At 29.9% G+C, this 19794-nt stretch overlaps 1 protein-coding gene across 2 annotated transcripts in view; it reads right to left on the bottom strand.

The window, feature by feature from the left end:
• Positions 1-19346, bottom strand: part of LOC125072441 (carbonic anhydrase-related protein 10) — a 65057-nt gene extending 45711 nt beyond the window's left edge. For both annotated transcript variants that reach the window (XM_047683070.1, XM_047683072.1), the window contains exon 1: positions 19173-19346. The gene's annotated coding sequence lies outside the window, so the exon portion shown is untranslated. The remainder of the gene's footprint in view (positions 1-19172) is intronic.
• Positions 19347-19794: the final 448 nt, after the last annotated feature.

The raw sequence follows: 19794 nt of genomic DNA, 5'->3' as shown, positions 1-19794 counted from the left end.
CTGACGCTAAAACCTGTAATGAACAAAACGCTGCGGTACATTAACGTGCGTTTTTATTGTTTTTCCAAGGTTCGTAATAAAAAGCGTTAAGGGTAGACTTTTAAATCTTTTTAATTCTTCCGTTCATGCTCCATTAGTAATGTAATGTTAAGTTAAAATTATACGTTAAGAATCACTGGAACCTTGACCATTTTATATTTGTTGGTATTAAAATACTTGGACTTAGTAAATTTAAAATAAATAAATAAATTGAGTCTCAGGACGGCCGACAGAAGCTATAACATAAACTAATCTAAGTTGAACATGAGTAAGAAAAATGAAGCCAGACAGACCGGCGCCGTAACGCGTTACGTAACGAAGCGGTGTCCCATAAGAAGATATCACTTAAAAAATACAATTTAGGATGTACTGAAACGAAATATTAATACTGTCACTAACATATGTTTTAAAAATAAGACTTCTTTTACATAGCACGATATAGAAACTTATCATATTTTTAGTTTTTTAATGTAAGGTTGAGAGAGTGAGATCGGTCGCCAATCAAACATTCTAAATTAGAAATTAATTGAATAGTTTTCTATTTGTGAGCGAAATACCACTTATCAGGAGATCTCCGAAACTATAGGTTCGATTGACTTGAACTTTAGCATGGTTACTAATTTTGTTTACACACTCACTCAGAAAGGATTTTTGGAAATGACAACTTTAAATGGGAGGGGTGCACACTTTGCATGAATTTACCGTACGAAGTCAAGAAGGATTGCTAGTTATGTTGTTAGTCTTAAAGCTTATTCCACCCGCATGGTAGAATAAGCTTTAGAACTTTCTCCTTGAGAGGGGATGAGCCCCTGCCTAAAAGTGGAACATATATTGTTAAATATTATTATAATATTTAATAACTAAAATTCTTAGTCAATATTCACCATAAACACATACTTTCATAAAAAAATATGTATATTATAAGTAGTTAGGTTTACTTAAGTTATAATTTAAACAAATAATTTGAGCGATATAAAAATATTTCTTGAAAGAAGAGTTTAAAAGAAATCGTCGCACAAAGATCAAATAACTAAACTTTGTTTATTTGTACCCTTCAATAAAGTTACCTCGCGATGAAGTGGTGTTAAAGAAAAGCGAATTTAATTCAGAAGCCATAACTTCGTAAAAAGAGCACTCTTATACAAAGAGCCTCTTTACCATGACTGAGTCAAAAACTTCTCCTATCTAAACATTGACTTAATAAATTCAGATGAGGCACTTTTTTATTAAAAAAAAAAACTAATCTAGGCCTATTTAATGCTTGACTATATATACAATACGTTTATTTTTGTCGTACTATAGTATATATAGTAATTTCATTGTAATGTTCTATTTTCATTCTATATTCTTTTTTCAAAAATTACATTTTAATAAACGCAATATTTACTCCAAGAATGTGTTTTATCTATGAATAAATAATAAAAATAACGATGCTAGTAATATTTATCTTATATTTAAAAAAAAAATCACAGTATAGCATCCATTACGTGTTCACTTTGGAACTTTAGAACTACGAGACAGAAAAACGTAATAAGCGTCACATACAAAGACATTTGGGCTTGACATGTTCTTGAATGTTTCTAGTATATTGAGTCTATGGTGTGGGCGTATAAAGTGAAAAAATCCCACCGCTGGGCTAAGGCTCCCCCTTTGAGGAGAAGTTTTTGGAACTTATTCTACCATATTGCTCCAATGCGGAGTAGTGGATACACATGTAGCACTTGGGTGTAATTAATAATAAAAAAAGAATACAAAAGTTGTATATAATAATATATGTACAATAGCATCAGAGATCTGAAGAAGATAGTTTTTATTTCACATATAGTATTGAACAAGACGAAAAAAACAAAAACAGAACACAGCAAAGACAAAATAGAAACTATTTGTAATATAACAGAAAAAATAAATAAATTCTTCTGAAAAAAAAGTCAAACGTCAAAATACCGTATCCAAAATAAATCCGCTCAACATTTTGTCACTCCAGCTTTTTTTTATGAAATTGACTGCGGCGCCCCGCGGTTTAATATAACGACTCATCCATTTCCAACAATATGCCGAACTTTCACACGTCAACTTTTTACATTTCGGATGGATCGTTTTTTATTGTCGCCCTTTGGTAGTAATGGTGTTTGTATTTTCACCGCGAGTTCTTGATACTTTTTAATCCTATGGTAGTATGAAGAAAGTGGCAATTGGACACAGTGGATACGTTGCGTAAATCTGGGTAAACTCCACAGAGCTAAATTTGTTTTTATAAATCATGTTTTACGGTTAAGAGAAACAGTAAAAGAAGTGTATTACTAATATTCTTGTTTTGTCCCTCGTATTACAGCAATGCCTACATATGTATGTATGCCACCATTAGAGCCAGGATCTCACTTCATCTTAGTTTAACCATATTAACTTTCAATTCTAGTTTCTATACATTATGAATATTAATAATAGACATTGAGTTGATTTGACACCGCTTCATTCATATGGTATATAACATAGCAATAAATCTCTATTAATTCTATAAAAATGTGTAATTGGTTTCTTTGTTTGTAATCTCTAGAACTATTGATCTATTTTTTTCACTGGTAGGAACAGTACTTCTAAGTGCTATAGGGTGTAAATTTTATAATATTCTTTATCATTAAATCTCACCCGTAAGTGTCACAATTATTATATTATACATTATAAGATAAAAACAATTATTAAATTATATACTACAATTGGTAAATAACACTAAAATAGACATTCTTAAACAAACTTTTCTGTTTTAAATTAACTCTCAAATCATTCCAATCTCCAGCAAAATTGATTATTACTTAGACTAAGTTTTTATCGTGTAAGTTAGTTTTCTCGATCAAGGATTAAATGTTTCATGATACTTCGAAATCTTTAATTAAATGTTCTTAATCCGAAAACGGTCAGACAAGGATTAGAGGGACGACTTCGAAATTAACACCTTGTGGGAACTTCAGACTAATGACAGGTGCGTTTTAAAATATGCTAATCTGAATAGTCCCTCGGTTAGAATCTGTTAGGGATTTCGTAACAATATCTGCGGAAAATATTTTTCAGTCTTTTTACACCCGTATCTAAAGAAGCCCAGTTTATTTAATATTTTATTATTTACTAGTTATTCTCCCCTACTTTGCTCGGATGCAATTTATTAATAAAAAAAAACATAATTATTATTGTTACAGTAAGTTATACAACTTTGCAGATTTTTTGTTTCTACATAATTTGTAATCAGTGATATCGTCTAGAGATATTTTATTTAAAGAGGTATTTCTGTCTGATTTTGATAGACAACAAATTTGATTGCTTAGCTAGCATGTATGTTATAAATATAATATATTCACTATAACACTCAGGGATGCAGTAGCTTCCTATCGATATTTTTTTTAGAATTGATAACTTACTTCTGGAGATTACCGATTTGTATGGTTACACAAAACAAATAGCTCCTTTACAATATTAAGTATAGGCAAATAAATGTAACATGTAATTATAAATATTTAACATGTGCGTGATGAAGGAGTGCTTATCGCGAAAATATATTTTTGTTTGATCTCCTACAATGAATAGCAATGTATTTAATGCTAATTATTTCTATGATCTACTATTTTAAAATTCATAAGTACCTACATTGGAACTATCTTTTTTATTCTTACTTGATAATTAATATTATCAATAAAGAGGAATGTTTACTAAATTTTAAGTAAATGAGTGAATTAAACATATAGAATAATACCATGATAATGTAACGCGAAACTCTTAAATATTATTCGTATTATTTTATTCAATAAAATAGTTGAAAATATTTTTGTATCAATAACATAAATCGGAGTCGGTTTTATAAAAACCAGATAACATTTTGCGAATAGGTTTGATTTAATTTTCGACAATATATATTGGAATTCTCCGTATTTAAAAATTCATTGACTTTATAACTGCAAGCAAATGATCTGTAACAACAATCATTTTAGAAATATTTATCATGGATTACTTTATATTTCGAACCAAAAAATAATTGTTTGTAACTTCTGAAATCAAAGGATTATCATTGATTATATATTATCTGTGGAAAAAAAACGGGTATTTTTGGCGGGCTTTTTACAAATAAAATTATATTAGCTATAAAAACAAGGGTCTTCGATTTAATGCAATAAATTCAAAGATTATTATGTTTTAAATAATGTTTAGTTACATGTATGACTCTGTAGTCAATAATAAAGTAATTAATTCAAGTAACTTCAAAAATTAAATGGAGTTTTCATTCAAATTATTGAATTCAACGAAATCTGTTTATGATGGTTGAATTAAAATTTGCGATACGGATAATTACGCGTTCTCAGCTTTGACAGACTATCTTGACATTCAAATAAAAAAAGACAATTAATATTTTTTACAAAAGTAGTACTGCTTCTACTTTCGAAGTAATTCTTCTTGGTGCACGCACATGATGACGCAATAACTATATTATTTTTTTTATAATTTTATAATTTGATTACAAATTTACATTGTGAATGTTTGTAGTGATATTTGTAGTAGTAGTGAAAATTTACATTTTTCATAAATAATTTTATTATTTATAAGTAGATTGTTATTATTTATTGTAATTAATTGTTTGCATGCAATTAAAAACTATTTTTAATTACGCTGAATAAGTAGAACATCTCACGCTCGTACATAAGTACACGCACCCATTTTTTTATAAATATATTAAATTTAAATTCAATGTCGAAGTGGAGTCATTTCGACCGAATTTAAGTCACGGTGGGCAATCTTTAGCTGCGACGGAGATATTATTTGGCAAAAATGTTAGCGGAAATCTAATTGCACTACCTATTCCATCAGTATGGGATAGATAAGGACGAAGAGAGAAAAAACCGTATTGCGTCTGATCTTTCTTCCATTTTAGGCACAGGAATTGATGGTCAAATTAAACACTACCACCGGTTCGGAAAAAGAAAACACCCTGACCTGAGAAGAACCGGCGAAAGAAACTCAGCGGGACTTTTTTTTTTACGTCAAATTAATTATATACATAATTGTATATGAGTAGAAACAGCCAGGAGGCGATCGTTTCATTCCCAAGGTGTGCTATCAAACATAAACTTACAAATTGTATAGTAACCTTTCGCACACAAGCGTTCCTTAACAATTTTTTTAAATTTCGCAACAGAGGCATTTTGAACGCTTTCTGGGATCCTGTTGTAGAAGCGTATACATTGCCCCACAAAAGAGTTACTGACTCAAATCAAATCAAATTTTCTATATTTCTTATGGCTTAACCGAAACTGCCAGAGTCTTATATGATCGAAAGGTTCTACTGTCCATGGGCATCTGCAGTAAGGAGGCTTACAGGTCCGTTGCAGGCCTTCAAAAATTAGTAGGATATTTTCTTCCTTTTATTTTTTTCCGAAGTTCTATTAAGAATTTCTTGACAAAAACACTCTATAAATCTTATCGACCCAACCAGAAAACCAATCCTCGTTCTTTGTCGCTTTATAAACTAACCACGAAACATTTAATAAAAAAAAAAATACAGTACGTCACGATTTTAATAAGTTACGTAATCAATGCAAACGTTTACAGTAATACTTTATTTTTAATTTTTTTCAGCATGTAAACTTGAAATTTTAAAGTATTCGTGATTTGACTTAATTCCCTTGAACTTCTCATAAAATTATATATTTATATTTTCACTAACAACTGGGAAATTGATAAGAACAAACTACATTCAGTTTAATTCATTTCTATTCGATGGCTTTCATTATACGGGCACATAGATGTTATCGATATTTTCAATAAATATATATATATATATATATATATATATATATATATATATATATATATATATATATATATATATATAGTATAAGCCACTTTTAGCTTGGAACTGACAACTCTACGCCAAAAAAATGTTTTCAAAATAAAAATAAAAAAATTGTAATAAAGAATTCCAGAGAAAGATTTTATTAAAACGCTGAATAACGTAGATTTTTTTAGTCTTATATAGATACATGTACTTAATATATTAAACATTAAGTTAATGCAATTTCGAAAGGTCAAAAGTGCCTTTTTATAATAAAATAATGAACTTTACAAAAACAAAGATTTCGGTAAGTTAATTAAATCTATTAATCTTGATCTATTGAGCCTTGATCTGAAACGAGCGTGTGATAGAGTAACCATATTAGCGTGCTGCAACACAGGACAATCCCGTGAAAATTCTCAAATATTTTTGTTTAAATAAAATACATTCAATAAATTAAATTTTACTTATTAATAATATTATTTATTGCTATCATTCGCAACGGTCCCACCAACATCATTAAATATTTCACAAAATACATTATCATTTGTTAAACAAAGTATTAATAACAAAATTCCTTAACGGCTTTTAAACTACAAACAGTAATAATAAATATCTTCCTGAATTATTCTAATGCAAGATTGTATCCGCAATTACAGGTGTAATCTCTTTCACTCAACAGGAAAGAACACACACACACATATATATCCTTTTCATATGTCCTTTTTATATGCCTAAAGGGATATTAAAAGGACTGTCAAGGTCACGTGAGTTTTTAAGTATATGTAATGAACACGGGATCTCATTAAGATATCCGTGAGGATAACGAGGTTATTATCAAGTATTATCCAGGCAGTTTTAATACATATTTCCTGCTAATATTTAAACGTGTCCAGAAAATTCAAAATGATTGGCATCACTAGCGTTTGCCCAAATAATGTACTTAGGCATGAAATCACTTTGCATATAAACGCGTGTCAGATTAGACCTAACAATGCGATTAATTGTTACGATATACATATGTATATATTATACAGGGGTTCAAAGAAAACATATGAAATATTTCGCATATATTCGCACCCTTGTATATTTCCGTTACAGAAAATTCTCTTATGTCATTCTTTGGCCATTGAACTTAGTCTATAAACACATCGAACATGTTAAAGATGCAATAACTATTAAACCAACTTTTGTATCTATATTAAGAAGGAATTTATGTTTCCAACACGAAAAATATCGACAAACGCAATCGTATAATTACAAGCTTTACTGAACCGAATAATTGATTACATGTTAACGCAACGATATATCATACAAACATATATATTTTTACAAAATAAAATACTGAACTTAAACGCATCAACCTGTATCTATATGTTTTTTTATGTTATCAACAAATATATTTACTATTGAACCAAAAAACGAATCACGCGATTACTGATATCTGCGAATATAAATATACTGATTTGCCAATCAATCACAATGTGTTTTAAAATTTAGCCAACCGTGGTCAAAATGAGTAAGATCCTGTGTTTTGCGCTCTTGTTCGTGTGTTGTTCGTGTAGCAAATCAAAAAATGACTTAAGGATACCTAGTGGTAATTGTTTGTGATAATTAATAATAAAATAGTCGTATTATTTTTATAACGTCTTATGTAATAATTTTGGAATACAATTTTATATCCTTAAATATAGACGCTTGGCGAATAATAACTAGGCTGAAAAGTGTAATACTTTGGCCCACGACACTTTTCTATGTGTGTTGTGTGTGTACAAGCCTATTTCCATGTGTATTCATTATAGTTATTTATTACGATTTATGATAATTTTTTCCTGAAACTTCGAAGAAAATTGCTATGACTAAGCCTAACTAAAGTTCACTCATTAAAATATAAATTATTATTAATAGCAGATATTTGAACGTGATTATTAATAATATATTGTTAAATTTAATAATGACCTCGGATTTATAAAGATTTTGTGAAAGGGCAATTTGTGTGGTTATGTATCATGGTTTCATTTTGTTGTAGTTGCCGATCTGAATAATTCAGATGGATCTGTAGGAAACATCGGTGAGTACTTTAACTATTAATAAGTATTATATATGCGATTAGTTGACGTAGTTATTCTATATCGGATTTTCATTTTATTTAATAGTTATATGTCCTGCGCAGTAGATCTCGCTTAAGATTGACCAACGTGCCCAAAATCGGTCAGGACATTATCATGTCTAATTTAAAATAAACTAATTTTCAGTTTTGTACTAAACTAGTTTCAGCCTTGAGGAGTTTTGCTAGGTGCCATATTTCCTTTTCTGTATCATTGAAATATATATTTAAAGTTTGGTGACGATCGTAAATCTGCATGACTGCGTAGGTAGTCCGCAGTCATTGTTAACTCTACTATTAGCTACCTAACATAAATATTTGTATTGAAGTATAAATAATTATATTGTTATAAATTGTATAAATTATAATGTTTTTGTAGCTTTATTACTTTGATAAATAATAAGAAATAAGTATATTAAAAAATCTGTTTTATAATTTTTTTCATATTTAATTTTAAATATATTTTGTAACATTATTATGAACAGGGCTAAAAGGCTGAGTAACTTTTTTCCGATAAGAATATATAAATATAATTTTACAAAAATTTTGGATGAATGATTAGACTGTATCGTCACATGCCGTTGCCTATTCCGGTGATAACGAAAAAATAACTGTAATTATGTAATCGTTAATGTTTTTTTAAGGTGGTGGCTCAATCGGTAACATTGCAAACATTGCACAAAGTAGTAAGTATATTTTGTCCTTTTTATTTGATAATAATATAAAATGAACGAAGCATATTTAAACATCGGTAGATTGAAAAAAGGATTTAACATATTATAGTAATTATAATATTTTATATGGTCTACATACTTAGAAAGATCATACGAAATGATATAAATTTACGCCAACAACGCATTGGGGTTGGAACGCGAATCTTAACCGATGATTACGGCTTCAAGCCCTGCCATACACCCAATTTTTATGAGCTTTTTTTGTTTATATTTGACCTCGTGGTGATAGTTAAGGAAAACGTTGTGATTATGCCTGCATCTGTAAGATAAAAATATGTCATATGTATATCCCGTATCGGAGCAGCGTATGGGAATATTCTTCTATTTAGAGAAGGGAGGCCATAGTCCAGCAATGAGACAAGTAGACTCCAATAATAAAAAAATAATCTCAAGGAAGTAACGTAATGTATCCGAAGTACATTTTACAATTTTTTTTTCAGATATCGGACCGTTAGGTGGTATAGGAAATCTCGGCAACAATGGTCTTGGATGTAAGTTTTATGTATTAAATATTATTAAAGACATTTTGAAACTTACAATCCGAGAGACGCTAGACAAGCGTCATTTCTCGCAAAAAAAAAAACAGTTTTTAGTTTTTCAAAAGATTCAAGACATGAATAGGTTATTTGTTCAATATAAAAAAAATACATATTACAATTTTCCGAACGCAAATGTCGCTCTCTAGGATATAATGACAAGAATTCAATTTTAAAAACTTAATTATAAAATCTAAATTTTGTGGCAATTTGATATTATTGTAAAGAACACAACATCAGAAGAAATATTGTGCATCCGCAATTATTGAAAACAATCCTATTTTACTTTACAAAATCGATTAACGACAGTAATGTGGTCCTAAAACATTGCAATTTGAACTTTATCGCGAACTAATACGTGACCTGATGCTACAAAAAAGGTAGCATATAATTAAGTCACTTACGACTACATACACATAGGAGATATGACCCCAAATCATTTTTACTTTTACAAAATAACACTTGAATTTCTTGAATTTTTCGGTACGAATCGTTATGACAGCTTACTAAGATCGCCTCTATACATATAAATCCCCTCGATGGGTCGGTTTTCTTCGTAAATACGATATTAGCCGATGCAAAATATATTTGCTGTAGTCCTGTACATATTACCATCATACGAACTTTAGACATATGGAGTTCAAAAACCATTGCACTCCGATACTTAAACCTTATTGTTTATTTCATTAGAATTGTTTCTTTAATGGAAAACATTTTACAAAGACCTTATTTTTTCAATTATAAATAATCTTTTACAGATATCGGTTCACTGGGATCCTTAGGAAACCTCGGCGGTCTGAACAGTGAGTTTTATTATTTATTTAATTTATACTCTATAAGAAAAAAAACGCTTATAATACTGGTGAAATTATTGATTTTTTTTTCAAAGTCTAAATTCACTTTATTCGTATTAACTTGTAAAATATTTTTTTAGATAAATTAATACCTGTCCTAATACTATTTAATTAAAGTTATGTTATATTAAGTACGTTTAAGTTTTGCTATCATTTATACAAATAAAGCCATAAAATAAATCTATTAACAATTTTGCGATCGACGTTCAACCAAATTGTTGCATATAGAATTATATGTTTTTCAGATGGCGGTCAGGGAAACAACGGTAGTATTCACTTATCTATAATTTTATCAGAAACGAATGTGTAATTAAGTTGCACGAATGATAGATTGATGTGTAAATGTATATTTAAAAGGATTCCATTGAAGGATTGACGATTTGAATAATAATATATTTTTTGCAGATTTTGGTTCTATTGGAAACATTGCCAACATTGCCCAGAGCAGTAAGTATAAATTCATATTCAAATAATACTACTTACTCTAATATCTATAAGAGATAAGAGTTTTCTTCTAAGCTTTCTCTAAGCTTTTCTTTGAAATATATATATATATATATATATATTTAAATAAATATTTTTGTAATATTCGAAAGAATATCTTCAGTAATAACTGTTCGATCGATGCAGATTTTTATGCGATGTTGTGAACAATTAAATTAAGCGCATGAACAATGACACTTACCCAGACTGGAACCCACCATCTCCGATTAAGATAAAGGTGCTCAATGAGCGTATTTAGCTTTTGAATATTTAAAAAAAGAAAACATTTTAATAGAAATGGTAGAAAAAATGAAGTGTTTTAAGCCGAGGTACGAGTGGCTGGAATGCATGCATTTTAACCGATGACCAAGTGTTCTAACCCAGACAAGCATTACTGAATTTCCATGTGCTTAACCATCTTCGCATAAAGTAAATAAAATCGTGGGGTAACCTGATCTTATTTAATTTCAATGAAATTCAACCACAAAGTGTATCGGCCAAAGCGCATTGGAACAGCTTGGTAGAATTACCTCTAAACCTTGTCAGAATAATGAAACGTTATCTTTGCTATACATAACCTTTGTTTTACAGATCTCGGATCTACCTCTATCGGTAATGTCGCCACGGTTGTTCAAGCGAGTAAGTCGTTTAGTGCATTGGATATTGATCTTGAACTCAGAACATGTTCATAATAAATTGAGTTTATTAAGGACTTTAATTTAATAATACTTTATTTGCATAAAACAACTGATCATTAAATTAACCTTATTAAAGTTATTATGGATATTTTAGTTAACAATATTGACATATTGAACACATAAAATTTTTTCTTAGCCTAATTTGATTAATTCGTGAATTATTTGTACTGTAGATGTAGACACGACGGGTTCTGACGGTAGCTCAAACTCGGGGGACAATAACAGTGACAACAACAACAATAACAACAACAACAACAACAATAGTAACAACAACGAACAAAATGGTAAGTACGAGTATTCATTTGATTTTGATTGGGTAACTAAGCAAGAACTATTCTTTACTATTGGTTTAAATTTTTACATCTACACAGTAGTGATTTTTAATTGGTTTGATTTTAGTTTATCAACAAAAATATAAGCGGAAATAAATGTGGGAATATAAAGATATCATGATTTTAAATTTAGAATTTTATTTAATTTTCTTTTTATTCATAATCAATTTCATTCTTTTTTTTTTCTTCAACGTATAACGTTACGTTCCTGGTATTGAGGGCTATTTCGATAATTTTATTATTAATAGTTTGCTTTATGTCAATAAAAGATAATAAGATAATGAAACGTTATAAGGTTCTTGAACGTAATTAAAGGTGGTATTTTTAAGTTAACGTAATTATATAACGTATTGGTTTTTTTTTATGAACTTAACTAGTAGAAGACTGTTTTAAATATCATTCATACTTTTTTAAAATAATAACTTACTACTCCTGTTGAAATGTAAAAAAAAATACGGTCACGCCTGATATTGTGATGTAATAATTATGAATAAGTCTAACCTTTCTCAAAAATTTAGCTATCAAATGCAAAAAGTTATTTTCAAGTCGGTCCAATTATTGATATTAAACGATCCATTCAATTTATTTTTTTCACCATTAACTAGATTATATTATTTTATTATTTACAGGTAATGGATCCCAGGGCAGTGTGGGCAATGTAGCTAATGTTGCCCAAAGTAGTAAGTATATTATATATAAATACATAGTATAACTGCTTACTTTTCAATGAATGTTTGATTCACTAAAATTTTGATGGTAGAAGTATTAACTTTGTGAAAACCCTACTCTGGGTACGTGTTAAATGTGGTTGTGTTTCGGCTTTTTTTTTTTAATTTAATTTACAACATCCACGGGCTCACAGTTGCTCGTGCCTTTTTTACATTTTACTTGTGTTGTGTTTCGGTTTGAAAAGAGAATGAGCCTATGTCACAGGTACAAGGGATATAACTTCTTAGTTCCTAAGTTTGGTGGCGTATTGGCGATGAGATGAATGATTAATAATAATTACAACGCTAGTGTCTATGAAATATATATAAATAGCTCATGAGGCTCTAGGTCCCGAGATCCTCTATTTCACTAAAACTTTATTGAGTGAGCTGTTGGTTTTGCGTCCGATCATGTCCGACCGACCATTGGGCAATGAGAGGGAGAGAATACATGAGCAGATTATGTTGGGTTTTGCGCATTCGTGCACTAAAATATCACCTCGATCATTACTAGTATTTAAAATTGCTCGTTATAGCCGATGTGCAGCCAAAAGGACATTATTATATATTATTTTTGTTTTTAACAGATGCTCAAGGACAGGGCGGAGTTGGTAACATTGCCACCGTGATACAAGCCAGTGAGTTAATAATTTTTTTTTTATAAGTCTAAATATACGGGCAACCGTTTATTATAACCAGAGAATTTTGTGTACTAACAAGCGTTGCTTTCTTTTTACTATCCTTCTCTTTCTTGTTTATGAAAGAAAACATCGCGAGGAAACCTACACATATTAGATAAAATCTTTCCACATATGTATCAACCGCTGTTTTAGTAATAAGCTTAAATTTTTTTAAGGATAAATATATATTGCCCAAAAATGATACTTATTACAGGTTGTTACTTAATAACGGGTTGTTTTTGGACGTGTTTTTAGGATAAGGATCAATAAAGTCAATGTGTCACGATATTTTAATAAAATCTCTAATGAATCCATTCCAGTAGTATTATTATCAGTATCGAATATAAATAAAGCGATTCTGTTTCAGACGTCAATACCGGTCAGTCAAATTCTAACTCAAACTCAATCGGTAACGTTGGAAACATCGCTCAAAGCAGTAAGTATTATTTTAGTCAAAATTTGTATCAAATTTATACTAATTAAACCTATAGAACTTAATTGAGCCTAAAGTCACTCGACTGCGTTCGGTGGATTATGCTTCTATTCTTCTTTTAAAGAGAAGATAGAAGATTAGTAATGTTTTGTGTATTGATCATCGTCATAATTTAATTGAATCGTTTTTTTTTTATTAGATGTTGGAGGATCACAAGGGCAAGGCCTTCTTGGTAATATTGGTAACATTGCCAACATCGGACAAAGCAGTACGTAGTATTTAATATTTCTTGATATAAATCATAAATAATATTTTTTTGACACATAAATATCTATCTGCAGATATTAATGGACAACAAGGCATGGGTATCGGCAACATTGCTAACATCGGACAAAGCAGTGAGTAATTGAGTATTTTAGATGTAGTCTAGATCCTTAGTACAAACCACAGCGGACGATAAAAATACTAGACATTTCTGTCAAGAAATTCTCAGTGTATTAACTCGTCTCGGAAGGCATTTAAAGCTAGTACTGATCAGAACTCTCTTCGGTAATGTCGAATTGCCGCAACGGATTATGAGCGCGAGGGAACAGAGACTAAACTGAGCTTAATAACGTGAGCGCTGTATTATCTCCTGTGCATTTTGACACAGATATCTACCAAGATGACATTATTAATTGTTTAATTATGTAAATTATAAATAATGTTGTTCTGACAAAGAAATATATATTTGCAGATATAAATGGATTACAAGGCACAGTTGGAAGCATCGGTAACATTGCTAACATTGGACAAAGCAGTGAGTCACTTTTATTAATAAATTAATTTCCGCTAGTGGCTTGGTATCCGCGTTATAAGGGTGAGGGAGGGAAGGAGGTAGGAGGGATTTAGGTACCCTTTATCTGTTTCTATATCTCTAATAATGTGAAGTATTTTTTATGACAGTCGGTTGAGTATTCAAGTCTCGAAGTTTTTCGCATTATAATATCTTAAAATCTGTGAATTATTTAACTTCACCCATTACTAGGAACTATTAGTTGCATTTGAAATACTGTTAACTTCGGACAAAAATTAATACCAGATAAGTGTACTTGTTGTGATAATATAATTTATTAAAATTTACGGAATTATTTTTTCTAATACATATTTCTTTTTACTATGCTTATACTATGACTATTATTTAAGATTAATTTAATCTTATCATCGAAATATTTACAGATATTGGTGGGCTTCTGGGTCCATCTGGTAATATCGGTAATGTTGCTAACATCGGGCAAAGCAGTAAGTATAAAGTAAATATTTCGTTTAAATATTATTAAATTTATTCAAATATTTAAAAAAAAAATCATCTGTTTTTTTACAGATCTTGCAGCCATTCTTACCTATTTATACGGCAATGGCCAGAACTGTAAGTACAAGAATATAATATGAATATCTATTCCATATTTATATATATATTTATTTTAAATTAAAGTCATAATAACTGAGAAGAGTTCTATACAAAATTATTTTCTTGCAGATTATTCATACGGTAGAGGATACAACAACTACGATAACAACAACAATTATTATAATAATAAAAATAATTACAACAACAACAATAAATATAATTACAACGACAACAACAATTACAATAACAATAACAACTATTATAATAACAACAATAATTACAATAGATACAATAATTATGGTAAGATATATTTTTAACTAGAAATTTAAATATCCTAATATGATCTGTCGGTTTTATTCTCTCCTTCGCGAAATAACTTTCAAAATAACTTGTTTAGGTTAATTATTTAAGGATTTATAGGTAGTTATTAGACTACATACAATAATATCTAAAAAAAAATATGCTTTATGTTTGTAAACTGTTTTTCTTTAAGGCGAGGATAGAAACATCGAACGGCCTTGTCAAGTCTTCGACACTTACTGTATCAGAAAGTACTTCGCGGAGAACTCGAAATGCAAGGAATCCCAAGGCCCAGTACCCGACCCTATGTACAGAGCTCAGTCCACGTCGTTCCTCCCAAGAGTTAATCTAACTATGACCTCCCATGATGCTCTATACAGTGGTCTTAATGGCAGAATCGAAGAGTTCTAGTAAGTTCAATTTGTAACTTTAATTTTAATTGGGGGTAGATCTTTGTGTAATGCCGCCTAGAGATATTACCCGCACATAAAATATTCTACCGCAAAATAGCGATTCTTGGTGTTGTTTCGTTGCAGTTTGAAGAAAGGGTGAGCCAATGTAACTAAAATCATATCATATAGGTTAATAAAATCTCTTACAGTGGATGTCAGTAATCATCAGGTCTCCCATTTGCCGTCTACTTATTAGAGTCAATGTACATTCGTTATGCTAAATATAAATATCAGATTACATATTTATAAAGCTAGCAAAGTTCCTGACATCACCTTTTTATACATATAATCAAAGGACAAAATCGGTGCACGTACAATTAATGCCATTCGAATTAATTTTATTTAATAAAACAAAACGTAAAACATTCGTATTAGTATATGCGAGCGACCCTCTCTGACTTCGCACTGGTTCAATTTATTAACAAAGAAAATTTTATGATATAAATAAATTTATAGCCTAATCAGAATTTAACTTTCTAGCCCGTGAAATAAATTTCCGAATTGTAACCTAAGTTCCAAACAAACTTGACCTCTTTGTAATATTAGCATAGATAATAAATACAATAATATATTTATATATAATTATTTTTGTCTCAAAAAATGTTTTGAACCCACTAATATGAATAACCTCAAATCTTTTATCATTCTTTCAGCATCAACAAAGAAACGGATAAATTGGTCCTGGCCATCGAATTCCGTAACTTAACTTTCTACTCGAAAGACACTTACTTCCGGTTCCATCGACGCGGAAGAGAACCCATTGTCAACGTGGACTATCTCTACGTTAATTACAGTAATTATTTTTCTTTTCTTTTAACACAAAGATAGTTTTTAATCTTACATGGCTGTATATGTTTTGTCTTTGACATGACAAGCGTAAAAAATTAGATGGAGCACATTGGTTATATATTATGATTGAAGTAATTGTGATCGTTACCTTTTTTTTTACTCGAGATAATTTTCAAATCATAAATATACTTTTGAAATATTTGTAACTGCATTTCTTATATGGCTTGTGTTTATAAAATAACTTCTGTTCAGTAATAAGCCTGGTGAAAATCTGCAATTTTCGGAAAAAATTCTGACAGTTGTTTACGAAGAAATATTTTTAAATCAAGTGTAAATACTCGTTTTGTTAATTTTAGCGTTTTTTTTTTTTCATTTTTAAGCGAAGCATACTTTAAATACTTTTTGGTGTTGTTTACAATGCAACTACCACAGCTTAGCCAAATAGATAAACCTTTTATTTGTTGAGGTTGGCTTATAAGAATGCAGATTCTGAGGTTCTTGGTTCAAACCTTAGCAGGGAATAGTAATAGTTATTGATAATGTCAGTTAAAGTATTTTCCTTAACAAACCGTATGTAGCCAATATCTTAGAAAGAAGAACAAGCCGTTGGTCTTGCGAGTGAACACTCTTCGCTTCATATCGTAACCGTTTAGGAGATGAAATGTCTAGTCACAGTGGGTGAATGCAATTATTTGACACACTGTTGTTTTTTTCCAGAATCCGTGGTGTCTACTATCGTTATTCCGAACAGGAAAGACCTTCAACTGCAGAAGAGCGAAACCGTGTCCTACGTCAACGAAGTTCCAACATTTAGCATTGGAAGAAATGCTTTCGATCATCCAGGTAAACCAAACGATATTTTGTACATTAAAGATTACTAGCTGTCGCCGCTACTCCACTCACGTTTAAAGGGTTGGTCATCAGTTCTTAGATATAACAAGGACATATTGGACTATTTGCCATGGGAGGCTTGAAATTTAAGCTTGCTTCATTACCGTGAAAGAGCAACAGACAGACCGACGACCGACCGACAGATATTGATGAATAAAATAGTTCTAACAGTTTTTTCTCCATCGAATCAACATTCCGAACAGATTGCAGCTTAATATTAAAATTTAATATGTAAAAAGTAAAAAATATTATCAGGTTTCCAATTTAAATCTTGATTGGGACGAATTTTAGACTTAAACCCGTTCGTATAGACTGTCCCTGATATGTCCATGCCTCGTAGAGAGTAAAGCTAGTGATCCTGTGTATATACCATGACCTAAATTACCATCATCAATTTTTTTTAAGTTTAGGCAAAGATTGCATGTTGAAACCTGTGCAAGTATCTCTGAACTTTCATATGATTTATTTGTCTTTATAAGATTCATCTCGTGGCCTGCGATAAAAGATCGTGAGGAAACCTACATGTGTCAATCTTTAACTTAAACATATTTCAAATTTATAATCCTATGATAAGTCCAGCTGTGGTACATTTCCAGACTGTTACATTATATTTTAAAAACATTCGTGATTTTTTTTCAGATTCAACGGTTCAGTTGACTAAGGTTCAAATTGTTACTGACATCTCAACGGATGCTCAAGAAATGGAACTGACTGAAAGCGCATTCTACGCTTCCACCTTCATTCAGTACAGCATCTGTGACTTTGGTCTTAAAGTCTTGTAATGACCCAATGAATTCGAATTGAAATAAATTTATTTTAATCCAAAAATTTAGTTTCACTAAAAAAAGTATTACGATTATATCGCTATAAATAGCAATAAAAGTTATTCTTTTTACGTCCTTATAAAAAGTCGTTTTTATTATATTCTTTATTGCACTAAAATATGTTACAAAGATGGTACAGTAATATATGTACAGGCAATGGTGGACTTATCTCTAAAAGAGATTTCTTCCAGTCAACCTATGGAGGTGAGTGACAGGGTGATGTTTTTACGGCTTGTTATAAAATAAAATCACTGTGACAGTTTTAATAATATATTGAAATACATTTTATCATTTTTAAAATGACTTAAGGAATACTTTTAAATTCACTTAAAGCTCTATGCGAATAAGGTTAGAGGTTCAAATCCATAAATTTTAGTAACTTTAAAAATGCTATTATCAAAACATATATTCGTAAATTATGCATATCGTTTATTTCACGAAAAGTATAACTCAACATATTTTTCAAAACACATATCAAAACATATTTAACAGATTACGTTTAAATTTAATAATGGAAGTATTAAATTAAATTTGTATAAAATGTTTACGGTAAATTTAATTTATTATAAAACAAAATGTTGTATATTTTAAGTCATTACAGCATAACGTACGACAAGTACGTAATCGTGAGTTCTTACTTAAAAATAGAATAAATATATTATTGGAGACATAAAGAAGCGATACGATTATGGTAAATGGAGTAATCGATTATATATTTTAGCAATTTATCTTATACTTATGTCAAATTATAATTTTAATAGTATTTATTATTTTAATATAACAGGCTTAAAAACTTTTTGGTTTAAATTTATACGACACATAAATATTAATGAATAGATAAAAACTTTTATTTTATTTTTTTGTATTAAAATAAAAATAAAATCTATATTATTATATATTTTATAATATAAACATTATTTACGATTTCTCTAATCATATAATCGAAAAAAATATATATATTATGTTAATGATCACAACATATTATAAGAAATAATAATTGGATAGTCTATTAATAGAATAAATTATAAATATTCTTAATATTCGAATTTTTTTTATTTTATTTTATTTATTTTTTCACTTTTCTTAATATCTAAGTAATTAATGAACTTACCTGTTAATAATATTCGGGTATACAATTTTTGCCCACCGCCAACTGTCTAACCACTAATTTAAAAATATATTGAAAGGATAGAACTTTTCACGTTAACTTTAAATAAGCGAAAAGTTTTACGCGGATATTAGCAGCGCGATAATACTGCTCCTTAAACACGTCCACTCTCGCGAAGCTTCGCGGTCAACTGACTGAATTTCACGACATTCTGTCCCTGCTTTCATGAAATGAACTCATAATTTTCACATCCAAAATGACACATACGACAATCGCTCGCAATATCAATTTAACCTTAAGTTATTGTAGCAGAGCTTAGTTTTATGTGATTGAAAATTTGTTTTTAAAGTACTCGACTGTTTGTTTGGGAGGGCCGCAGAGGCGGGAATGAGTGTGTTGAAAAAAAAAATAAGCCAACCACGTCTCAGTGAGCTAAGGCTCCAGGGGCGGGTTTTCGGAGAATATCTTTAATTAAAATAGAGATTTAGCTCTTGTGTAATGAATTGAGGTATCAAAAATTTTAAAAAATAATGTTGAAACATATAAAAGAGCCATGGTTCCGGAGATAATTAATTAACAGAGGTTACAGTGTATAGAGAAGCCTCTTGTTGGCTAATTTAATCAT

The sequence above is a fragment of the Vanessa atalanta genome, chromosome 21 (genome assembly GCF_905147765.1).
Source record: "Vanessa atalanta chromosome 21, ilVanAtal1.2, whole genome shotgun sequence".
Taxonomy (NCBI): domain Eukaryota; kingdom Metazoa; phylum Arthropoda; class Insecta; order Lepidoptera; family Nymphalidae; genus Vanessa; species Vanessa atalanta.
This window is presented reverse-complemented; position numbering and strand designations above follow the sequence as displayed.